General features: G+C 37.7%; 1 protein-coding gene and 1 pseudogene across 1 annotated transcript in view; both read right to left on the bottom strand.

The window, feature by feature from the left end:
• The window catches only part of LOC109680950 (testis-specific protein TSX-like), a gene marked incomplete at its 3' end in the record, with an annotated part of 78,704 nt that overhangs the window by 39,029 nt on the left and 12,638 nt on the right, over window positions 1-27,037 (bottom strand). The window lies entirely within an intron of this gene.
• On the bottom strand, window positions 19,296-20,284 carry LOC141420298 (transmembrane emp24 domain-containing protein 5-like; annotated as a pseudogene).

Here is a 27,037-nt window from a genome sequence, read left to right as displayed (position 1 = left end):
AACCTCTTCTGTGCTTTTCTCCAGTTCTGTTGAAGAGTAGAAATAAGCAGTAATAAGAAAGACATAGCATTTTTGCTAGTTGAGATGAGGACAGCTATACAGAGAGATTCCTATCATTGCTTTCATGTGCAAATGTGTTACAACCCAGGTTGATTCATCTGTAAATGATCTTTACACTGGTTCCTGATCCCCTTCTCGAGTTGACCTCTGTTGCTTTAAGGTTTTAATTCCTCTGGAGTGGTATTAAGGTATTAATTCCTCTGGAGTGGGGACATCAAATGCTTTCATGGTTTGGGTTTTCTATCAAACCCCATACCTCCTGTATGTGTTCTCCCCTTGTCATGTAACCTAAATCCTACAATGTTGCTGTATTTGCCCTAGATCTAAAGACCACATATAAGGGAGAACATACAATTTTTGGTCTTCAGAGTCTGGCTAACCTCCAGTTCCATCCATTTACTTGCAAATGATAAGGTTTAATTTTTCTTCATGGCTGAGTAAAATTCCATTGTGTATAAATACCACATTTTCTTGATCCATTCCTCAGTAGTGGGGCATCTTGGTTGTTTCTATAATTTGGCTATTGTGAATAGCACTGCAGGTGCCTTTGGGGTAACCTGTGTCACATTGCTTTGGGTATATCCTCAGGAGTGGTATTGCTGGATCATATGCAGATCTTTGTTTAGATTTTTAAGAAGCCTCCAAATTTTTTTCCAGAGTGGTTGCACCAGCTTGCATTCCCACCAGCAGTGTAAGAGGGTTCCTTTTTCCCCACATCCTCACCAAATAGTAGCAATAAAAACAGCATGGTACTGGCACAAAAACAGACATGAAGACCAGTGGAACAGAATAGAGGACTTGAATATGAATCCATGCAACTAAGCCCACCTAATTTTTTAAAACGGTGCCGAAAACATACAATAGAGAAAAGACAGCCTCTTCAACAAATGTTGCTGGGAGAACTGATATCAGCCTGCAGAAAACTGAAACTAAATCTGTGTTTGTCACCCTGTACAGTATCAACTCAAAGTGAATTAAGGACCTTAATATCAGACCTGAAACCTTGAAGCTAGTATAGGAAAAATCAGGAAATACACTGGAAACAATAGTCATAGGCAAGGACTTCCTCAATAGAACACAACAGCTCAGCAACTAAGAGAAAGGATTGACAAATGGGACTACATGAAATTGAACAGTTTCTGCACAACAAAAGAAACGGTCTCTAAATTGAATAGGCCACAGAATCTTTGGATTCTGTGGATTCTTTTGGAGAAAATCTTTGCTAGCTATACATCAGACAAGGGACTGATAACCAGAACATACAGGGAGCTCACTACCTTAGAAATGCTGTCATTTATTTCCCTCTCTCTTCTAGCCCCTGGCAACCAGTTGTGTTTTTACTGTTTACAAAACTTTTACCTGTTCCAGGAAGTCATGTAGTTGGAATAATAAAATATGGTGGCTTTTCCACTTAGTAACATACATCTAACTTTCTCACATGCCTTTTCATGGCTTCACAGTTCTTTTTAATGCTAAGTAATATTCCATTATCTGACTGTATTCAGTTTATTTATCCATTCACTGAAAAATATCTTGGTTGCTTCAGATATTTGGCAATTGTGACTACAGTTGCTATAAATGTCTGTGTGCAAGGTTTTGTGTGCTTATATGTTTTCAACTCATTTGGGGTAAATATGAAGAAGTGTGATTGATGGATCATATTGTAAGAATTTGTATAAGAAACTGACAAGCAATCTTCCAAAGTAGCTATACTGGTTTTCATTCCCATCAGAAAAGAATGAGAGTTCCCATTGGTGTACATCTTCACCTGCATTTAGTGTTGACAGTGTTTTGAATTTGGCCATTCTAATGGGTGTACAGGGATATATCTCATTCTTTTCACATAATTTCTTAGTGACATGTGATGTTGAGTATCTTTTCATTTGTCATGCATAAATCTTCTTTGGTAAGGAGTCTGTGTAGGGCTATTTGCCTGTTTTTAATAGCGAGACTTGTTTTATAATTGTTGAATTTTAAGGTTTCTTTGAGTATTTTGGATAATACTTCTTTATGAGATACATTTCTTACAAAGATTTTCTCCCGGTCTGTGACTTGTCTTCCCATTCTTTTGATGATGATTTTCACAGAGCAGAAATATTTAATTTTTAACATTAATGATTTATTTCATGGACCATGTTTTTGGTATTGTATCTAAAAATTAATCACCAAACACAAAGCCATATACACTTTTTGTGTCTGTTTTCACATTTACAAAATAGAAGCAATAAGGGCACTTCATAGCATTATTATGAGAAACAAATAACATATATAAAGAATGGCACAATGTCCAAGCATAGTAAGTGTTCAAGAAATACTAGCTGCTCACTATTCACAGCCTAGGTACCCATCAACAGATAAATGGGTAAAGAAAATATGGTATATAGACACTATGCAGTATTATTCAGCCATAAAGAACAAAATTGTGTCATTTGCAGAAAAAAATGGATGGAAATGGAAATCATCATGTTAAGCAAAATAAGCCACTCTCAGAAAGACAGTGTCACATGTTTTCTGTCATATGCAAAAGCTAGATCTAAATAAAAAATGAACACGAACATAAATGGGGGAGGACATATGAAAGAATCTGCTTTGTAGCAATCATTTTGAATTTATTTTATTAATTGGATTTTCAACAGCATTATTGAGATATAACTTGCCATACAATTCACACTTTTAAACTATACAATTTCATGGGTTTTTTTTTTTTTAGCAAATTCACAGAATAATTCAACAATTACCAAAATCAATATTTTGTTGTTTATGCTTTTGTTTTTTTTTCATTTATTTACATGTGCATACATTGTTTGGGTCATTTCTCCACCCTGGCCCCCTCCTCCACCCTTCCCCCTTCCCCTCGTCAGTTGTAGGCAGGTCCTTTTCTGCCCTTATCACTAATGTTGTTGAAGAAATGACATAAGCATAATAAGGAAGACAAAGCATTTTTGCTAGTTGAGTTAAGGAAAGCTATATAGAGAGATTCCTACTATTGCTTTCATGTAGCCATGTGTTACGACCCATGTTGATTCAACTCTAACTCAATGATCTTTACATTGGTTCCTGATCCGCTGCTCATGATAAGCTGTGTCATTTTAAGGTTTCTGTATTAGTTCCTCTGGAGGGGGGACATCAAATGCTTTCATGTTTTGGGTTTTCCACCTATTCCTATATCTCCCGTGTGTGCTCTCCCCTTGTCATGTGATCCAATTCCAACCACATTGCTGCATTTGCCCTAGATCTAATGTCCACATATGAGGGAGAACATATGATTCTTGGTCTTCCAAGCCTGGCTGACCTCGCTCAGAATGATGTTCTCCAGTTCCATCCATTTACCTGCAAATGATAAGATTTCATTTTTCTTCACGGCTGAGTAAAATTCCATTGTTGTACAAATACCACATTTTCTTGATCCATTCATTAATAGTGGGGCATCTTGGTTGTTTCCATAACTTGGCTATTGTGAATAGTGCTGCAATAAACATGGGTGTGCAGGTGCCTCTGGAGTAACCTGTGTCACATTCCTTTAGGTATATCCCCAGGAGTGGGATTGCTGGATCATATGGCAGAGTTTTGTTTAGATTTTTAAGAAGCCTCCAAATTTTTTTCCAGAGTGGTTACACTAGTTTGCATTCCCACTAGCAGTTTACGAGGGTTCCTTTTCCCCCACATCCTCACCAACACCTGTTGTTGGTGTTTTTGATGATGCTATTCTAACAGGGGTGAGGTGGAATCTTAGTGTAATTTTGATTTGCATTTCCTTTATGGCCAGAGATGGTGAGCATTTTTTCATGTGTTTTTTTGGCCATTTTAATTTCTTCTTTTGAAAGAGTTCAATTTAGTTCAGTTGCCCATTTCTTAATTGGTTCATTAATTTTAGTAGAGTTTAGTTTCTTAAGTTCCCTGTATATTCTGGTTATCAGTCCCTTGTCTGATGTCTAGCTGGAAAATATTTTATCCCACTCTGTGGGTGGTCTTTTCAGTTTAGAGACCATTTCTTTTGTTGTGCAGAAGCTTTTTAATTTTATGAAGTCCCATTTATTCATCCTTTCTCTTAGTTGCTGGGCTGCTGGGGTTCTATTTAGGAAGTCTTTGCCCATACCTATTTGTTCCAGAGTGTTTCCTACTCCTTCCTGTAGTAACTTCAGAGTTTCAGGTCTGATAGTTAAGTCCTTGATCCATTTTGAGTTGATACCAGTACAGGGTGATAAACATGGATCTAGTTTCAGTTTCTTGCAGATGGATAACCACTTTTCCCAGCAACATTTGTTGAAGAGGCTGTCTTTTCTCCATCGTATATTTTTGGCACCTTTGTCAAAAATGAGGTGGGTATAGTTGTGTGGATTCATATCCGGGTCCTCTATTCTGTTCCACTGGTCTTCATGTCTGTTTTTGTGCCAGTACCATGCTGTTTTTATTGCTATTGCTTTGTAATATAGTTTGAAGTCAGGTATTGTGATACCTCCAGCATTGCTCTTTTTGCTCAGTATTGCCTTGGCTATTCATAGTCTTTTGTGTTTCCAAATGAACTTTAGGGTAGATTTTTCAATCTCTGTGATGTATGTCATTGGGATTTTGATGGGAATTGTGTTGAACATGCAGATTGCTTTTGTTAGTATAGTCATTTTTACTATGTTGATTCTGTCAATCCATGAGCATGGGAGATCTTTCCATCTTCTGTAATCTTCTTTGATTTCTTTCTTCAATGGTTTGTAGTTTTCCTTGTAGAGGTCATTTACATCCTTTGTTAAGGTTATTCCTAGGTATTTGGTTTTTTTGAGGCTATTGTAAATGGAATTGCTTTCCTATATTCTTTCTCAGTCTGTTCATTGTTGGTGTATAGAAAGGAAACTGATTTTTGTAAATTGATTTTGTATCCTGCCACATTGCTATAGCTGTTTATGGTGTCTAAGAGTTTTGGGGGTAGAGTTTTTTGGGTTTTTAAGGTATAGGATCACATCGTCTGCAAATAGGGATATTTTGACAGTTTCTTTACCTATTTGTATTCCTTTCTTCTTCTTTATTATTTCTTCTTCTTGCTTAATTGCTCAGGCTAGAAATTCTAGTACTATGTTGAATAGGAGTGGGGATAGTGGGCACAATTGCCTCATTCTTGACTTTAGGGGGAATGGCTTCAGTTTTTCACTGTTAAGTATGATGTTGGCTGTAGGTTTGTCCTATATATAGCCTTTACAATGTTGAGGTACATTCCTTCTATTCCTAGTTTTCTTAGAGCTTTTATCAAGAAGTGGTATTGGATCTTGTTGAAGGCTTTTTCTGCATCTATTGAGATGATCAAGTGGTTTTTGTCTTTGCTTCTATTGATGTGCTGTATTACATTTATAGATTTGCATATGTTGACCCACCCCTGTGTCCCTGGGATGAAGCTGACTTGGTCATGATGTATGATCTTTCTGATGTGTTGTTGGATTTGGTTTGCCATTATTTTATTGAGGATTTTTGCATTGATATTCATTAAGGAAATTGATCTGTAGTTCTCCTTTTTGGAGGTGTCTTTGTCTGGTTTTGGGATGAGAGTAATATTGGATTCATAAAATGAGTTAGGCAGTGTTCCTTCCCTTTCTATTTTGTGGAACAGTTTAAGGAGAGTTGGTATTAGTTCTTCTTTGTTGTCTGATAGAATTCAGCAGTGAATCCATCAGGTCCTGGACTTTTCTTTTTGGGGAGGCTCTTGATGGCAGCTTCAACTTCCTTTTGTGTTATAGATCTATTCAAGTGATTAATATCATCTTGGTTCAGTTTTGGGTGGTTGTAAGTTTCTAGAAATCTGTCCATTTCTTTGAGATTTTCAAATTTATTAGAGTTTAGGCTCTCAAAGTAGTCTTTGATGATTTCCTGGACTTCCATGGTGTTTATTGTTATCTCCAGTTTTGCATTTCTGATTTTACTGATTTGTGTTTTTTCTCTCCTCATTTTAGTCAGGTTTGCCAGGGGTCTGTCAATGTTATTTATTTTTTCAAAGAATCACCTTTTTGTTTCATTGATTCTTTGTATGGTTATTTTTTGTTGTTTCTATTTCATTGATTTCAGCCCTTATTTTAATTATTTCTCTTCTTCTGCTTGTTTTGGGATTTGCTTGTTCTTATTTTTCTAGGAGTTTGAGCTGTAGTGTTAAGTCATTGATTTGAGATCATTCTGTCCTTTTAATATATGCACTCATGGCTATAAACTTTCCTCTTAGGACTGCCTTTGCTGTGACCCATAAGTTCTGGTAGGTCATGTTTTTATTTTCATTAACTTCCAGGAACCTTTTAATTTCCTCTTTTATTTCATTGATGACCCATTCGTCATTGAACAATGTGTTGTTCAGCTTCCAATTGTTTACATGTTTTTTGCTGATGTTTTTGTTGTTGATTTCCAGTTTTAATGTGGTCAGACAGAATGCACGGAATTATTTCTATTTTCTTAAATTTGCTGATGCTTGCTTTGTGCCCTAAGATATGATCAATTTTGGAGAAGGTTCCATGGGCTCCTGAGAAGAATGTATATTGTGCAGAAGTTGGATGAAATATTCTATAGACATCAGCTAGGTCCATTTGATCTATGGTGTGATTTAGTTTTAGGATTTCTTTATTGATTTTTTGTTTGGATGACCTATCTATTGGTGATGGGGGGGTATTAAAGTCTCCCACTACCACTGTGCTGGAGTTTATATATGTTTTTAGGTCCTTCAGAGTATGACTGATGAAACTGGGTGCATTAACGTTGGGTGCATATAGGTTGATAATTGTTATTTCCTCTTGGTGTATTTCCCCTTTTATTAGTATGGAATGTCCTTCTTTATCTCGTTTGACCAATGTAGGTTTGAAGTCTACTTTGTCCGAGATAAGTATTGCTACCCCTGCCTGTTTTCAGGGACCATTGGCTTTATAAATCTTCTTCCAGCCTTTCACTCTCAGCCAGTGCTTATTTCTGTCGATGAGGTGGGTCTCCTGCAGGCAGCAGGTTGTTAGATATTCCTTTTTAGTCCAGTTCACCAAATTGGTGTCTTTTGATGGGGGAATTTTGTCCATTAACATTCAGTGTTAGTATTGATAGGTATGTGGTGATCCCTGTCATGTAGTTGTCTTTGTTGATTAAGGGTTTGAATGTGTGTAGCTGAATCAGTGCTACTCTTTACTTTCTTGCCTTTTATTCTCCTGTGGTTTGCTATTGCCTGCCCTTTCATGGTTTTGTTTGCTTTCATTTTCTGTGTGCAGAATTCCTTGGAGAATCTTTTGTAGTGGTGGCTTGGTGGTTATATATTGTTTTAGTTTCTGCTTATCATGGAAGACTTTTATTGTTCCATCTATTTTGAATGATAGTTTTGCTGAGTAGAGTATCCTAGGATTGAAGTTATTTTTCATTCGTTGCTTGGAAGACCTCACTCCATGCTCTTCTTGCCTTTAATGTTTCTGTTGAGAAGTCTGCTGTGATTTTGATGGGTTTACCTTTGTATGTTATTTGTTTTATCTCTCTTACAGCCTTCAATATTCTTTCTCCAGTCTCTGAACTTGTTGTTTTAATGATAATATGTCGTGGGGTAGTTCTATTTTGGTCAGGTCTGTTTGGTGTTCTGGAGGCTTCCTATACCTGAATGGGCATAGTTTTCTCTAGATTTGGGAAATTTTCTGTTATTATTTTGTTGAATATATTACACATTCCCTTTGCTTGCACCTCCTCTCCTTCTTCAATGCCCATGATTCTCAGGTTTGGTCTTTTGATGGAGTCAGTGAGCTCTTGAATTTTTTTTTCACAGGTCTTGAGTTGTTTAACTAATAGTTCTTCAGTTTTTCCTTTAATTGCCATTTCATCTTCAAGTTCTGAGATTCTGTCTTCTGTTCATTCTATTCTGCTGGAATGGGCTTCCATTTTGTTTTGTATTTCTGTTTCATTCTTTTTTCTGAGGTTTTCCATATCATGGGTTACTTCCTCTTTAATATTGTCAATAATTCGTTTATCTCTCTCTTTATAGTGGTCTCAGTTTCAGTTTGACATTTCTTTAGTGCTTCTATGATTTCATTTATTTGTTTCTGGGTTTTCTCACATTCTTCTTTTTTTTTTTTTTTTTTTTTTTGTCTTGGAACTTCTTGAGTGCCTCCTGTATGTTTTGGTTGACCATGTCTAGTATGATCTCTATGAAATTCTCATTGATTACTTGTAGGATTTCTTCTTTCAGGATGTTCTTGTGGTCTTCATTGGGTTCCTTGGTTTAGTTTATCTTTGCTTTGTTGGAGTCTGGATCTGGGTATCCATTTTCTTCATTTTGCTCTAAATCCTGTACTACTTTATTCTTGGGGGGAGAATGGTTTCCCTCCCTTTTTCTTCTTCCCATATTTCCACTAGGTACCATTTCTATCCCTGGACTGTGTGTAATTTAGTATTAGCTGGGTAACAATATTAATACTAACAAAACCAGGAGAGAAGGATAAAAAAGAGAAAGAGATGGAAAGATAAAAGGAAGAGAGAAGAGAGAAGAGAAGAAAAGAGAAAAAACAAGAAAGAAAAAAAAATGGGAGAGATGGTGAGTGATCAAACACCAAACCAGGCAGCAAATCCTTTAAAGAAGTGAAAAACAAAAAATTCTCCAGTTTTGGAACAGTAGAATTGCAGTCCTAGTTGTTGTGATGCCAGTCCTGTAGCATCCAGACCTGTCTGTGTGTGTCTCTTAAGCAGGCTGGGAGCTCTCCTCTGGCAGGTGGCAGGTGGGTGGGGTCCCACCGACCTACAGGTGGAGGCCTTTCCAGGAGAACTAGTAGGCCTTTGGAGCATGGGCCTGGCATGCCTGGAGGTCGCAGGCTGGCAGAGTGGAGATCCTGCTTGTCTGTGGATTGCTAGCTTGGCAGGCTTTAGGGATATGGTCCCAGCAGAGATCTTGCAGGCCTGTGCTGGCGTGAGGGGCACAGCCCAGCAGAGATCGTGGAGGCCTGTGCAGGCCTGAGGGCGTGGCCCAGCAGAGATCCTGAATGTCTGTGGCTCCCGGCTTGGCAGGCCTTCGGGGCATGGCCCGGCAGAGTGGATAGTAGTGCAGGCCTATGCAGGCCTGGGGGGTGCCGCCCAGCAGAACAGAGATCGTGCGTGTGTGGATTGCCACATTGCAGGCCTTGGGAGTGTGGCCCGGCACAGCGGAGATCATGCAAGCTTGTGCAGGCCTGAGAGTGTGGCTCCGCAGAGATCATGAATGCCTGTGGATCCCTGGCTGGGCAGGCCTTAAGGGCTCATTCAGCAGAGATCGTACGGTCTGAGTGGTGGCAGTTTGGAGTAGCATGGCCCTGGTGGGGCTAAGGAGCAGGGACGGAGGATCAGAGATCCCACGGAGTGTCGAGCAGCAGCTCTGCGGGACTATTGGGCGGGGCTTGGCTGCATGCAGCGCCTGCTATTCTTTTAGTATATCTGGCCTGGAGAATCCTTCCACAAGCTAGGGGTTCAGAGTGCTGATGTTTCAGCTCTCCCTGGTGCTTTACCTCAGTCAAGTGTGTCTCCAACCTCTTGGCAAAGTTCCTGGATCACAGAGGTCAGGAGGTCTGTGGCTGTGTCCTGGTTGCCATCTATGCTTTTATTTTTGAGATAAGGTCATGCTATGTAGACTATGGTGGCCTCGAATTCACAATCCTCCTTCTTCAACTCCCCAGGTGCTGCAGCTACAGGTGTGTGCCCCCATTCCCAGCAAAAAATTAATTTTAAAATCATTTCATCACCCCAAAAGGAAATCCCATTTCACCCTAAATTCCAAATCAACTACTAATCTAATTTATATTTTTATGTGTATTCTGGACATTTCATATAAATTGAATAATATATGGTCTTTTGTGACTGGCTCCTTTCATTTAGCATTATAAAATTCATCCACTTGCAAATAATATTTCATCCCATTGTGAAGATATATCACATTTTATATTTAATTGGTTGACATTTTTTCTACTTTTTAGCTGTTATGAACAGTTATGCTATGAGGACTAGAAGACTAGCTTTTCTGTAAGAATTTCTCATTTCTCTTGCATGCACACTGCCCAGGTGGAATTACTAGGCCATTGGTTGTCTTACATTTATCTTTTTGAAGAATTGCCAAACTCTTTTCCACAGTTATTGTACATTTTACATCTCAACTAATAATGTATAAAGGTTCCAATTCTCCACATCCTCATGGTTGCTTGTTAGTGTCCATTTTTTTTATTGTAACTATCCTAATGGGTATGAGTGGTACCTCATTTTTTCATTTTGACTTGTGTTTTCCTAACGAATGACTAAATAATGGCAAGCATTTTTCTATAGGCTTATTGGCATTTTGTATATCTTCTTAGAGAACTGTTTATTCAAAACCTTACCACTTTTTAAATTTTAGGGTTATTTTTCTATTACTTTTTGGTTATAAGAGTTCTTCATATGTTCTGAATGCTAGCTCCTAATTAGATGTGATTTGCAAATATTCCCCCCATTCTTGGGGCTGTCTTTTCACTTTCTTGATAATGTCCCTTGAAGCCCAAATGCTTTTAATTTTTAATGAAGTATAATTTATGTATTTTTTCTTTTTTCAGTTCTATGTTTAGTGTATCTAAGGAGATGATAAAGATGACAGTTACTCCTATGTTTTTTTTTCCTAAAAATGTTATAGTTACTTATATTTAGATCTATGGTCCATTTTTAGTTTTTGTCAAAGGGTCCAGCTTCATTCTTTTGCATATAGCTATCCAGTTGTCTCAGCATCATTTGTTGAAAAGAATGCCTTTCCTTATTGAATTATTTTTGTACCCTTATCACAGATCAAATGATCATAAGTGTGAAGATTTATTTCTGAACTTTCAATTCTATTCCATTGAGCTATGTGTTTATCCTTATGCTAGTACCACACTATCTTGATTACAGTAAGTTTGTAGTACGTTTTGAAATTGAGAAATGTGTGTCCTCCAACTATGTATTTATTTTCAAGATTGTTTTGGCTAGTCTAAATCTCTTGCATTTCTGTAAAAGTCTTAGGATATGCTGGTCAATTTCTGCAAAACAGTCAACTTGGGATTTTAGATAGGGATTGCATTGAATCTGTAGATCACTTTTGGAGAGTATTGCCATTTTAGCAACATAATCCCTAAATGTGGGAATGTCGTTTTATTTATTTAGGTCTTCTTTAATGTCTTTCAACAATGTCATGGGTTTCAGAGCATAAATTTTGCATTCTGTTAAATTAGTTCTGAAATGTTGTATTCCTCTTGACACTATTATAAATGAAATTTTCTTCATTCCAGATTGTTCGTTGCTAGTATTTAGAAACAACTGATTTTGTATACTGATTTTTGTATCCTGTAGCAGCTGAAATGATTTGCTTCTAATATATTTTAGTGGATTCCTTATGATAGATATTCTAAACATAAGATCATGCCATTTGCAAACAAAGATAGCTTTACTTCTTTTCCAATCAGGAAATCAATTGCCTAATTATGTTTCCTAGAACCTACAATAAAGTGTTGAATAGAAGTGTCAAGGGAATGAGTACTGTTTCTTGATTTTACAGAAAACATATTCAGTCTTTCAACATTGAAAATGTTGGGGTTTTTGTAAACACCCTTTATCTGGTTAAGAAGTTCCCCTCTATTCTCCATTGTCTGTTACCATCAGACCTTTCTTTACTTCTGCAACATGGTTCTTTTTAGTTCTTTGAACACATGATCTTCATAATAGTTGCTTTAAAGTCTGGTGTCTGCTAAGTCTGATGACCAGTTTCTTTTTTTTTTGCGGCACTGGGGTTTGAACACAGGACCTCACACTTGCTAGGTAGGTGCTCTACCACTTGAGCCACTCTGCCATCCCTGTTTTGGATAGGTTTTTTCAAGATAGGGTCTCACGAACTATTTTCCCCTTTCCGGCTTCAAACCATGATCCTTCCAATCTCTGAGGATCTGCCTCCTGAGTAGCTAGGATGACAGGCCTGAATCATCTGTGCCCTGGTAACTAGTTTCTTAGAGGTAGTTTCTGTTGCCTGCTATTTTTCCATTGTATGGGCTCCACTTTCTGGTTACTTCGCATGTCTTGTAAATTTTTGTTGAAAACTTGTCCTTTTAGATAATATATTAGGAAAATTCTGGATTCTGGCACTCGTACTCCCTTCCTCTTTGAGGCTCATTATTTACTTGACCCTTCCCACTCATAGAGTCCATCTTGCTCAGATCTTCTGTCCTCCATTTCTAGAAGATAGTTTTGCTAGATACCATATTCTTGGTTAACAGGGTTTTTAAAATTTTGTTACTATGAAAATTTCGTGCTACTCTCTTTCCGTCTATAAAGTTTCTGCTGAGAAGTCTGCTCTAAGGTGAATTGGGATACTTATGTGTTGTTTCTTTTCTCTATCTTCCACCTCTGAGAGCTTAGTTATAATATATCTTGGGGCATAATTAATTGAGGTAAACTTGACTTTTGATCTTCATGTATTTGGATATTTGTATTCTTCTCTGGGTTTGGGAAGTTTTCCCCTACCACTCCTTTGAATAGCTTTCTATCCCTTTGGTATCCTCAAGGGCCACTTGAACCCTGCTAACACAAATATTTCCTTTTTGTGGTACTGAGGATCAATCTCAGGACTTTGTGCATACTAGGCGGACAAGACCCAATATTCACTCTTTGCTGTCCCAAAGTTCCTCTAAGTTTTCTTTATTCCTCTTCATCTTCTTTCTTTTTTCTCCTCTGTGCATTTTCAAATAGCCTGTCTTTGAGATAACTAATTCTTCTGTATGATCTATTCTGCTATTGATGTTTTTGTCACATTTTTAATTTTGCTAAGTATTTTTTCAACAGGCAGAGTATGTGGTGCTCTGGTGCCTTATTTTAACTATTAGGTGAGGTGTTAGTTCCCCGAAATTTCTGGGGTTTCTTTCTGTGCTAGAGATCAAAATTTCTTAAAGATTGTTGTCATGCCACAACACATCATGTGTGCACACATCATGTGTGCATTCAAGAGGTAGGTATCCATTTCAGTCTTTGTAATGTGGGTTTGTGTCTGCTTTTTCAGAAATTCTAAGGCTACTTGTTTTCTTTGAGCCTATAACCACTTCTTCTATTTCAGCACTAGATGGCAGTCAAAGCCCATGTTTACTGTGAGTCTGCCATTCTGTAGTCACATTTTAGTAACACAGAGCTAGCTAAACCCAGATTTTTCTCAAATCTAGTTATGTTGTTCAGCATGAACTGGGAAAGTACTTTAAAAGAGTAATCCAGCTGCACAAATCTCTCTTGGGCTGAGGTAAGCCTAGCTGTCTTATCTTCTGTGATTGTTTACTACAGGATTCTTTCCAACACTAGACAGAATGAACCAGCCCCAAGCTTCTATGCCACACTGTGGCTATCAATAACACAACACTGTGTCATACTCTGAGCCCACAGCTCACTGAGACCAGTGAAGCATTGGGTTGGACCAAATCACATACTGCTTATAGGCTGTCTCCTGATGAGTTAGACTCATGGCCTAAGACTACTATAACCAGTCACAGTGATACTAGTCAGATTAGTAGTTTGAAAGACTGGGCTCCTGTGCCTTAGCCTGGCATCAAGGCTGTTCCAGAGGCACTTGCCTGGGGATGGGGGTCATTAGGATTTGCCCAGTGTTCAGTTTAACCAGCCTGGCCATGAATTTCAAAGGTAAATCCTGAGTTTTCTACTCTGTCCTACCCCAGCAAATGGAATCTTGCTGCAGTGTTCATGAAAGCAGTCCCTTAGCCACCGAGGCTGTAAATGGGATGATTTTCTTTATTTCTGTTTCAGATAATTGGCTACTGGCATATAGTAATGCTGCTGATTTTTGGTTTTGTACCTTACAAATTTACTGAATTCGTTTATGAATTCTAATAGTTTTTGATAGGATCATTGAGGTTTTCTATGTATGAGATCATACCATCCGCAAAGACTGACAATTTGACTTCTTTTTCAACGTGGATGTCTTTTATTTCTTTCTCTTACCTGATTTTTCTAGCCAATATTTATAGTAATATGTTGAATAACAGTGGTTAAAGTGAGTGTTCTTTTTTTTTTACTTTTTGGTGATACTGGGGGTAGAACTCAGGGCTTCATGGTTGCTAAGCCTCCAAAATGAATGCAGCACTGATATTGACAGCACTGATACCTCTGACCAGTGTTCATCCATACTGATTACTACATAAGCAGTCTCTGCTGCCTTAATTTGACCATTAAGTATGATCGTGGTGACTCCCAAAATTTATGATGGTGATTGGTGTGTGAAATCATATGACCATTGGAAGGTTAGGTATTTATTCTAGTCTTCATAATTTGGTTTTGTTTTTGCCTGTCCCCAGAAATTCTTAGCTGGTTGGGGTTTTCTTGTTTGTTTTGCTTTCGTTTTGAGCCTGTAGTCACTTTTGCTATTTTACCACTAGATGGCACCCTAAGTCCAGATCTTCTATGAGTTCACTCTTGTTACTCTTTCAGCAACTATTTGGATAGTCAGGTTTGTTCCAAATCTGCATAAACTGGAGAATTACATAGAAAAGGTAGTCTATTTCTACAAGACTCCCCAAATCCAGTGTAGGCCCAGACACCTGTCTTTAAGTATTGGCCAGAAAAATCAGGCAAGAGAAAGAAAAAAAAGATATCCACGTTGAAAAAGAGGAAGTCAAATTGTCAGTCTTTGCAGAGGGTATGATCTAATACATATAGTCACTGGCCTATGGTCAGGCACCACAGGAGTCTGCCTGCATCTGGACAAAATCACTTTGGAAGGATCAGCCATTAACTCCTATGTCATGCCTTTGGACACCAACTCTGCAATGGTGTGTTATGCTCCAAGACCACAGTCTCCTGAGACCAGCCCAGCATTGGGTAGGAGCAAGGCCCATTATATTATGTGCTGCCTAGTGTTGTGATGTACTCGTGGCCCAAATACTGCTACACAATTCACAGGTGTGCTGGCCAGAATAAACGAGCATCAGACCAGGGCTACACATCTCTGCCTGACACTGGGATCACTTCAGAGGTTCCATCCACAGGTAATTCTGGGAATTATGGCTTTCAGGTCCCACTGGCCCAGCACTGAGCCTCAGACAAAGTACTGTACCCACCATCTTCTCCTTCCCTCAGCAAATGGAATCTGCTTCCACACTATACTGCCTGATTTTAGAACAGTGTTGGTGACAGCTGATGCAAAGCTGGGTTGTACCTGTGTCTAACAGCTTCGAGGTCTGCACAGTTTCAGGGGTGCGCCCAGGCCTACACTGCAGTTGGTAGTGATGCAGCCCAAGACACAAGGCTGTCCTAGTGGAGCACAGGCCTCCACCTAGTGCCAGGGCAGGTTTAGAATCTATGAACACTGGCCTAGGGATAGCTCTACTGTTGGAGGTCAGGGAACTGTGGCTGCTGAGGCTGATATCAAGCTGACTCACACTAGTCTCACAGCCATAGGGAACTGCAGTCTGGGGGTGGGGATGAGGTACTCCAAGGCTGGATGTGATGTCACAGCCTGTAATCCCAGCACTCATTAAGGCAGTTGGATCTCAAGTTCGAGGTCAGATTATGCTGCATGGCAAGTTCCAGACCAGCCCAGGCTACAGAGTGAAACTCTGTCTTGTACAATTAATGTACACTGATTTTAAAAGGTCACTTTAAAAAAATTAGAATAAATGTGTAAACCTTACATTATGGTTTACATTTCAAAAATGTACCTGAATATGTATAAAAGATAATCAAAATAGGACAATCATATAAAATAAAACCCATAGCCAAATACAGTTTCATCCAGTCAATTAGAAATTAACCTTCTGTGATTTATATTTGGATTGGAATGTCATGATGTATTGATCAGAGTCCAAATATTTATTTATAGTTCTATTTAAGTGAAATTTATTTGGATCAGGTATTCTGACAGCAATCTAAATTCTTTTTTATTGTTTCTGATCATTTTAAGAACATAGTAAAAGAGATATTTATTTACACTAAGTCCAGATCTCTTCAGCAATATTTTCTTTACAACTGTTAGCAATAATGTATACCCAACTCAATAATCATGCTAAAATTAACATAACACTGGTGACTGATAACATAAAATTAACTTGCTTTTCCTCACATTTAATTTGAAAATTCTATACCTTAGTTAAGGGCTAAGCAGAATGTATCTCTAAGGATAATGGTATATTTTCATTCAAAAAACATTTCATCATATATCTTCATTTCAAATAGAACACTTGTCTTAATATCAGTGAGAAAAGTATAACTTTGAATTTCTAAGAATTATCAAAATATCAGCATTTGGTAATATATGCTACATATATATATATATATATATATATATATATATGTGAGGTCTCACATGTCTTGCATGCTCCATTCATACTACCTTAGTTTTTTTCCCCATCTTCCTCTACAAGTTCTTACACATCTACCTTGTCTTTAAGCCCTGATATTTTGTCTTCAATTTGATCCAATCTACTGAAGAAACTCTAACCTGTGTTTTTAATTTGACTTATTGAGCTTTTCATTTGCAGAATTTTGCTTTGATTTTTTTCAGAATTTCTATATCTTTATTGACTTCCTCTTTCATGTCTTGCACTGTCTTCTTTATTTCATCCAGCTGTTCCTTAGAGTGTCCTTGGAATTCATTCAGGGGTTTATTCTCATCCTCTTTAATTTCATTGATTGTTCTTTTTTAAAAAATTCTTTGAAATTTCATCCACTTCACTGTCAATAGTGTTTGTTACTGTAGAGTTGTTGAATTTTGCACTTTTTTTTTTGGTACTAGGGTTTGAACTCAGGGCCTCATGCTTGCTAAACAGGCATTCTACCACTTGAGTTACACCACCAATCTGAGTTGTTCAATGTTGGAGGAGTCACATTGCTTTGTTTTTTCATATCTCTTCTGCTTCTAGGAAGTACTTGCGTATTTGAGGCCAAGTTATTGGATGCAAGTTTTAATCATCTGTAGTCTTACAGGTGAAATATTCTCAGGGTTCAGGTAAAAGAGTGTAATGGCAGGGTTGAGGTGCTACTTCTGACCCCTACCGAGAACTGGGAGTATGACTCAGTAACCAAGCATTCACCCACACAATCAAAGTACTGGACCTCATCCCCAACACTGCTCAGATTGAGGTAAACTAGCTGGGGTCTCTTGTAGAAGGGTCAGTTTCTGGGCTGCTTTCCCTATACAAGCCACCCTTATTTTCTTATTACCATATACTAATTGTACAGAGGGGATACATTGTGACATTTACATATGTGCTTATAATATATCTTAATTAGATTCCCCCCCCACCATTTTCCCTCATCCTCCCTACCCACTCTTAGAACAATTTCATCTGGTTTCAGTTCTATTTTTATACATGTATATAAAGTCTTTCACTTTTTCCATTTACCTTCCCTCCTCCCAATGATATTCACCCCCAGATGGACCTGTTTTACCTTCCTGTCTTACATTTTTTAAGTGTACTGATTGTTCAAGGGGGGTTCACCTTGGTATTTCACACATGTGTATATCATACTTTAATCAGACTCTATTACTTTTTTTTTATTGCCCTGCTTCCGTATCATTCAGCAGCTTTCAATGCATTTCTTTATACTATCTTCATAAATAGATGCAATGTATTCCAATATTATTCACTATCATTCTCTTTTCCTCTCTTGCCTCCATGTAGCACCCTCAGACAAACCCACTATTACAATCATATCTCTGTGTGTATGTATGTATATTTATATGATCATATATATTTATGTATACATTTATCTTTTAGGTCTAGCTTCCACATATGAGGGAAAACAAACCACCTTTAATCTTTTGAGCCTGGCTTATTTTTCTTATCATGATGTTCTCCAGTTCCATCCATTTACCTGCAAACAACATAATTTCATTCTTCTTTATGGTTGAATACTCTGTTGTGTATCTATACCATATTTTTTTAAGCCATTCATCAGTTGTGGAACATCTGGGCTGTTTCCAAAGCTTGGCTATTATGACTAGTGCTTTGATAAACATGAGTGTGCAAGTGGCTCTACCATATCCTGGAGCACATTCCTTTGGGTATGTGCCTGAAAGAATATATCCAGTGGTATCACTGAATTGTAGAGTAGTTCTATCTTTAGTTTTGGGGGAACTTCCATATTGCTTTCCATAGTGGTTATACTAATTTATATTCCCACCAACAGTGTATAAGCGTTCCTTTTTCCCCACATCCTCACAACCATTTGTTGTTTGTGTTCTTGATGATAGCCATTGTGACTGAAGTGAATTGAAATTTTAATGTCATTTGGATTTGCATTTTCTTTATGGCCAAGAATGTTGAGCAGTTCTTAATGTATTTATTGGCAATTTTTACTTCTTCTTTTGAGAATTGTCTGTTCAGTTCATGTGCTTATTAATTCAATGGGTTGTTGATTCTTTGCAGGACTAGATTTTTGAGCTTCCTGTACATTCCAGTTATTAATAGCTCATCAGATGTATATCTGGCAAAGACTTTCTCCCATTCTGTAGGCTGTCTCTTTAGTCTAATAACTGTTTCCTTTTCTGTGCAGAAGTTTTTAGTTTGATGCAGTCCCATTTGTCAATCCTTTCTCTTAATTGCTGAACTATTGGAGTTCTATTCAAGAAGTTATTACCTATGTCTGTATGTTCAATTGCTTTCCCTATTTTTTGTGCAGTAGTATGGGGTTTGAACTCAGGGCCTCATGCTTGCTAGGCTGATGTTATACCACTTGAGCCACTCCACCAGCCCTTTTATGTGTTGGGTATTTTTGAGATAGGGTCTTATGAACTACTTGCCTGAGCTGGCTTTGAACTGCAATCCTCCTAATTTCTGCCTCCTGAGTAGCTAGGATTACAGGTGTGAGCCACCAGCACCCAACATGTCTTCCCTACTCTTTCCTATGGTAGTTTCACAGTTTCAGATCTTTTATTCACTTTGAATTGGTACCAGTACAAGATGAACGACTGGGCTTATCATGCAGCTAGAATTGCCAGTCTGCCAGCAGGGCCATCTGCTTACCTTGTGATTGTGTCTTCAACTTCTTCTTGCCTTCACAGAGAGCCAGGGACAGGGCTTGGAACTTTTTGCTGCTTTTCTCTGTTGCCTCTGTTTCCCCATTCTCTGCTTTTCTGCTGTCTTGCTACCTTTTTTGTGATTCCCAACACTCTTTTACTCTTTCTGTCTTCAGCATATAGTCTCTTCTTTGTTACCAGACTCCTCTCATTCATGGAGTCAAAACAGTTTTGCTTCTAATCTGCCATCTTGCCCTAGCTGAGACTATGTCAAAAGTCTGAAATTTTAAGATCTACTTTTTCTCTTATCTCCAAATAGACTCTTCAGCATATAAACTTCAGTGGCTGACATTACCACCATGACCACTAAAATAATCATGGACCAGAAGTTGTCTCTATCAAAGTTGCTTTCTTATATGTTTTGCTCATGGGTTTCAAATGCTCTAAGCAGAGTTTGTATATGACCACTTTTGCTTAGTCTGTACTTGATGTTCTTGATGTATTCTAGGATGTTTCTTCCAGTTCCATGTCCATTATATCTGAGTCAATAACATACTTCTCCCAATTTTCTAGTTCCCATGCTCATTTCCATTATCCAGGAATAATTCGGAGAAAATTGTCTTTGAAATTGTGATGAATGTATTGTCAAAGCAGAACACGCAGTCACCAACCTCAACCTTTACAGTGTGAACTCTATCTGATTTTCTTTCTCAAAAACTAAGATTTGTAGCCAGAAACAGTGGCATAAGTCTGTAATCTCAACACTCAGGAGATTAAAGCCGGAGGATCTTGAGTTCTAGGCCAGCCTGGGCTACATAGGGAGACCCTGTTTCAAAAGAACTGGCTGTGGGTTTTGCCTTTTGGAGAGGCAAGATGTAAATCAATATATAATCTTCCTCTATCTAAAACTTGGTACTTGATTTCCAGGAAGGACTTCAGGCCCATGAACTGGTATAAGCCCTCCCTTTAGCTAACTGGAAGTGTAAAGGTGAAGTTACTGTCTAAGGAAGGCATGCAGCCAATAGCTAATGGCAGCAGCAATGGAGGATTGGCATGGCAGTCCACTAGCAGAGTGGCCAGGAGAAGCACAGGGGAGGGCAGCCAGATCTTTTCATCCATGTCTGCTCGGGCTGTCTGAGGATGAAAGTGACTTGGGTGCTAGCAGGTGTTGGTGCTTCACTTCATTTTTCCTTCCTGGACTCCTCCTAGTTCACAGGGAAAACTGGGGTCTGAAGAAACTTCAAGTGGTAGATGCAGCAAATGCTCTGAGGAAGAAGTGTTGTCGTCCTATGTTTATCTTTTTAAGAAAACATCAAACTATTTTCCAGAGTGGTGGACCACTTCTTATTCAAACCAACAGTGTATGACAGATCCAGTTTCTTTACATCCTTACCAACATTTTGTATTTTCATGTGAATATTTGGTATTATAATGATTACTATCATCCATTCTGCTAGGTATATAGTAATAGCTTATTATGGTTTAAAATTTCAGTTTTTAGTGGTGCTATAGTTAGGATCTGAAATGTCCCCCAAAGGCCCATATGTTAAAGGCTTAGTCTCTACCAGTGGCACTATTGGGAGGTGGAAACTTTAAGAGGTAGGGCCTGGTGAGAGGCCTTCTGGTCACTGGGGGTGTGCCCTTGAAGGGATTGTGGGACCCTGCCCCTTCCTCTTTTTCTCTTTCCATTCTCAGTCATGAGGCAAATGGCTTACTCTGCCACATGCTCCTGCAGTAGGGCCAATTGATCATGACTGAACCCCCCAAAACTGTGGCCAAATAAACATTTTCTCTCAGGTATTTGTTACAGTAATGGAAGGCTGACTAACACAAATGACTGGTGATGTTGAACATATTTTCATAAGCTTATTTGTCATCTGTAAATCTTCTTTGGTGAAGTGTTTCTTCATATCTTTTACCCAAATTCTAATTGGATTGTTTACTTTGTAAAAAAAAAAAAGTAAGAAATATCAATTTGAGATTTGAGAATCTCAAGTCTATCCTTTTATCAAAATCTCAGTCTTCATACATTGAACATATGAGTGCTTGCCAAGATATGTAGTAGCCTATCTTTTCACCATCTTAACAGAATAGACAGATTTTCACAGAGAAGACTTTAATTTTGATGAAATTCAATTTATTCATTTTTTTCTTTGGTGGATCATGTTATGTCTAAAACCGCCTTACCCAAGCCCTAGATCCAAAAGATTATCCCGTCTCTTTAAAATTTTATAGTTTTGTGAATTACCTTTAAATCTATGGTCCATTTTGAGTTAATTTTTCTATACATCTAAGTTTATTTTTTGCTGGTGGCTTTCCAGTTGCTCCAGAATCACTTGGTGGAAAAGAATACCCATCCTTCATTGAATTGCTTTTATACCTTAAAAAAAAAAACTCAATTGTGCTGAGTGCTGGAGGCTCATGCCTATAATCCTCGCTATTTGGAAGGCAGAGATCAGGAGGATCATGGTTTGATCATATCAAACCATCATATCACAGGAGGATGTGGTTCGAAGCCAGCCCAGGCAAATAGTCATGAGACTCTATCTCAAACCAGCTCAGCACAAGAAAGGCCTGGTGGCTCAAGATGTAGGCCCTGAGTTCAAACCCCAAGACTGAAAAAACAAGAAGCCTTTTATTATGGAAATATTACCTTACAGAAACTTACAAAAATGTATACTACACTCCATAAGCATAAACTACTCCCAGTAGACAATACAGTTCTGGACTACCCACTCTTTGTATGAGATAAAATCTAGATAACATAAAATTTACCATTTAATTATTTAACAGTGTACAATAAAAAGAAATTTAGCACTCATTGTTGTGCAACCATCAATTTTATTATCACCCCAAAAGAAAACCTCAGAATAATATAATATGTGGCCTTTTGTGTCTGGCTTCTTTCATTTAGCATATTTTTCAAGTTCACCCATGTAATAGCATGTATCATAATATCATTCCTTTTTATGACTGCATAATATTCCACTGCATGAATTTACCACCTTTTTATATACATTCTTCACTTGATGGACAATTCAGTTATTTCCATCTCACTGACTGCTTTTCTTTCCTGTCTTTATTGTGATATCATTGACAAATAAAAATTATACATACTTAAGGTATACAACACAATATTTTGGTATACATATACATTGTGAAATGATTACCACAAACAAGCCAATTACCTCAAATAGTTCCCTTTATTTTTCTGCTGAGAACACTTGAGATCCAGTCTTTTAGTAAATTTCAAGTTTACAATACAGCATTATTAACTATTGTCACCATGCTGTACAGTAGGTCTCCAGAACTTCTTCATCTTATAACTGCAGGTTTCTACCCCTTGAGAAATATCTCACCCTTTTCCCCACTCCCAGCCTCTGGTTATCATCATTTTACTCTGTATTACACATTTGACCTTTTTTTTTTTGATATTTTTCATATAAGCAAATTCATATAATATTTGTCTTTTCTGTGTCTGGCTTATTTCACTTAGTATAATGTCCTCCAGGTACATTCATGTTGTCACAAATCAAAGCATTTCTTTCTTTTATAAGACTGAGAAATATTCCTCTGCATGTGTGTGTCACAATTTCTTTATCCATTCACCTATCAATGGACACTTGGGGGAGGATCCAAGATGGCAGCTAGAGGGAGGAAGCAGATAGCTTGAGCTCCATAAAGCAAAAATCTTGCTGAGAAGCTGGAGCCACATTTGGCAGGAAAAACCACCAAGAAGAAGTAAAACTCTAACACCCCAAACCCCCAGCCTGCACAAAGCTTCTCCATGCCACATTACACTGAGAAACCAGGAGGGATTCCATGCCACCAGACAGTGGCTCCTAACCTGCCTGGGAGATGCAGAACAACAGTACAGGGATAGTAACTGTACCAAGTGGAATGATGGTAAGACAGAAAAAGGATGGAAGCCCTTCTCCCCCTAATAATAAATTAGTATAGGAACCAGAAAGAAATGAAGAAAATGGAAACCCAGATTCAGACTCCATCAAAACAAGACAAACTATACCAAGGAACCCAACGAAGCCCACAAGAACACTCCGAAAGAAGAAATCCTGCAAGTAATCAATGAGAATTTCATAGAGATCATACTAGACATGGTCAACCAAAATGTACAGGAGGCACTCAAGAAATTCCAAGACAACAAAAATAAAGACTATGAGAAAACACAAAAACAAATAAAAGAAACCACAGAAGCCCTGAATAAACGCCAAAGTGAAACAAAGAACACCATAAATAGAGAGATAAATGAATTAAGGGCAAAAATTGACAATATTAAAGAGTAAGTGACCCATAATATGGAAAACTTCAGAAAAGAAAACAAAACAGAAATACAAAACACAATGGAAGGCCACTCTAGCAGACTACAACAAGCAGAAGACAGAATTTCAGAACTTGAAGATGAAATGGAAATTAAAAGAAAAACTGAAGAACTACTAGTCAGACAACTTAAGACCTATGAAAGGAATACATAAGAACTCACCAACTCCATCAAAAGACCAAACCTGAGAATTATGGGCATTGAAGAAGGAGAAGAAGTGCAAGCAAAAAAAAATGCATAATATATTCAATAAAATAATAACACAAAATTTCCCAAATCTAGAGAAAACTATGCCCATTCAGTTACAGGAAGCATCCAGGACACCAAACAGACTTGACCAAAATAGAACTACCCCATGACATACTATCATTAAAACAACAAGCACAGAGTATAGAGAAAGAATACTGAAGGCTTTAAGAGAGAAAAAACAAATAACATACAAAGGTAAACCCATCAAAATCACAACAGCTTTCTCAACAGAATCCTTAAAAGCAAGAAAAGCATGGAGTGAGGTCTTCTGGGCACTGAATGAAAATAACTTCAACCCTAGGATATTCTACTCAGCAAAACTATCATTCAAAATAGATGGAACAATAAATCTTTCATGATAAGCAGAAACTAAAACAATATGTGACCACAAAGCCACCACTACAAAAGATTCTTCAAGGGATTCTGCACACAGAAAATGAAAGCAAACAAAACCATGAAAGGGCAGGCAGTACCAAACCACAGAAAAAAAGGCAAAAATGTAGAGAGTAACATTGATTTAGCTGCATACAATCAAACTTTTAAACAACTAAGACAATAAAAGACAGGAATCACCACATACTTATCAATACTAACACTGAATGTTAATGGACTTAATTCCCCCATCAAAAGACACCGATTAGCAAATTGGATCAAAAAGGAAGATTCAACAAGCTGTTGCTTACAGGATATCCATCTCATTGACAGAAATAAGCACTGGCTTAGGGTAAAAGGCTGGAAGAAGATTTACCAAGCCAATGGTCCCCAAAAACAGGCAGGAGTAGCAATACTTATCTCGGACAAAGTAGACTTCAAATTTATATTGGTCAAATGAGATAAAGAAGGACATTCCATACTAATAAAATAGGAAATACACCAAAAGGAAATAACAATTATCAACCTATATGCACCCAATGTCAACGTATCCAATTTCATCAAACATATTCTGAAGGACCTAAAAACATATATAAACTCCAACACAGTCATAGTGGGAGACTTTAATACCCTCCCATCACCAATAGATAGATCATCCAAACAAAAAAATCAATAAAGAAATCCTAGATTTAAATCACACCACAGATCAAATGGACCTAGCCAATGTCTACAGAATATTTCATCCAACTTCTGTGCAATATACATTCTTCTCAGCAGCCCATGGAGCCTTCTTCAAAACAAATCATATCTTAGGGCACAAAGCAAGCCTCAGCAAATATAAGAAAACAGAAATAATCCCATACATTTTATCTGATCACAATGCATTAAAACTAGAAATCAACAACAAAAACAACAGCAGAAAATATGCAAACGGAAGCTCAACAACACATTGCTCAACGATCAATAGGTCATTGATGAAATAAAAGAGGAAATTAAAACATTTCTGGAAATTAATGAAAATGAAAACATGACCTACCAGAACCTATGGGACACAGCAAAGGCAGTCCTAAGAGGAAAGTTTATAGCCATGAGTGCATATATTAAAAGGACAGAAAGATCTCAAATCAATGACCTAACACTACAGCTCAAACTCCTAGAAAAACAAGAACAAGCAAATCCAAAATAAACAGAAGGAAAGAAATAATAAAAATAAGAGCCAAAATCAATGAAACAGAAGCAAATAAAACCATACAAAGAATTAATGAAACAAAAAGTTGGTTCTAAGAAAAAAATAAACAAAATTGACAGACCCCTGGCAAACCTGACTAAAATGAGGACAGAAAAAACCCATACCAGAAAAATCAGAAATGCAAAAGGGAAGATAACAACAAACACCACAGAAATCCAGGAAATCATCAGAGACTACTTTGAGAACCTATAGTCTAATAAATTTGAAAATCTTGAAGAAATAGACAAATTTCAAGATACATATGACCATCCAAAATTGAACCAAGAGTATATTAATCACCAAAATAGAGCTATAACACAAAATGAAATTGAAGCAGCAATCAAGAGTCTCCCCAAAAAGAAAAGTCCAGGACCTGACAGATTCTCTGCTGAATTCTATCAGACCTTTAAAGAAGAATTGATACCAACCCTCCTTAGACTCTTCCACAAAATAGAATGGGAAGGAAAACTGCCTAACGCATTTTATGAAGCCAGTATTACACTTATCCCAAAACCAGGCAAAGACACCTCCAAAAAGGAGAACTATAGGCCAATCTCCTTAATGAACATTGATGCAAAAATCCTCAACAAAATAATGGCAAACCGAATTTAACAACACATCAGAAAGATCATTCACCACGAACAAGTCCTCTTCATCCCAGGAATGCAGGGGGGGTTCAACATACGAAAATCAATAAATGTAATAAACCACATTAACAGAAGCAAAGACAAAAACCACTTGATCATCTCAATAGATGTAGAAAAAAACCTTTGATAAGATCCAACACCACTTCATAATAAGAGCTCTTTTTTTTCTTCTTCTTATTATTCATATGTGCATACAAGGCTTGGGTCATTTCTCCCCCCCTGCCCCCACCCCCTCCCTTACCACCCACTCTGCCCACTCCCTCTCCCCCCTACCCCCTCAATACCCAGCAGAAACTATTTTGCCCTTATTTCTAATTTTGCTGTAGAGAGAGTATAAGCAATAATAGGAAGGAACAAGGGTTTTTGCTGGTTGAGATAAGGATAGCTATACAGGGAGTTAACCCACATTAATTTCCTGTGCGTGTGTGTTACCTTCTAGGTTAATTCTTTTTGGTCTCACCTTTTCTCTAGTTCCCGGTCCCCTTTTCCTATTGGCCTCAGTTGCTTTTAAGGTATCTGCTTCAGTTTCTCTGCGTTAAGGGCAACAAATGTTAACTAATTTTTTAGGTGTCTTACCTATCCTCACCCCTCCTTTCTGTGCTCTTGCTTTTACATGATAAAAGCTCTAAGAAAACTAGGAATAGAAGGAAAGTACTTCAATATTATAAAAGCTATATATGACAAACCTACAGCCAACATCATACTTAATGGTGAAAAACTGAAAACATTTCCCCTAAAAACAGGAATGAGACAAGGATGCCCACTATCCCCACTCCTATTCAACATAGTACTGGAATTCCTAGCCAGAGCAATTAGGCAAGAAGAAGGAATAAAAGGAATACAAATAGGTAAAGAAACTGTTCAAATATCCCTATTTGCAGATGATATGATCCTATACCTTAAAGACCCAAAAAGTTCTACCCAAAAACTCCTAGACAACATCAACAGCTACAGCAAGGTGGCAGGATATAAAATCAACTTACAAAAATCATTAGCTTTTCTATACACTAATAACAAAAAAACTGAGAAAGAATATATAACAACAATTCCATTTACAATAGCCTCAAAAAAAATCAAATACATAGGAGTAAACTTAACAAAGGATGTGAATGACCTCTACAAGGAGAACTACAAACCCCTGAAGAAAAAGATTGAGGAAGACTACAGGAAGGTGGAGCAATCTCCCATGCTCA

The sequence above is a fragment of the Castor canadensis genome, unplaced genomic scaffold, assembly GCF_047511655.1.
Source record: "Castor canadensis unplaced genomic scaffold, mCasCan1.hap1v2 HAP1_SCAFFOLD_102, whole genome shotgun sequence".
Lineage (NCBI taxonomy): Eukaryota > Metazoa > Chordata > Mammalia > Rodentia > Castoridae > Castor > Castor canadensis.
Note: the sequence above shows the minus strand (reverse complement) of the source record. Positions and strands in the feature narration are given on the sequence as shown.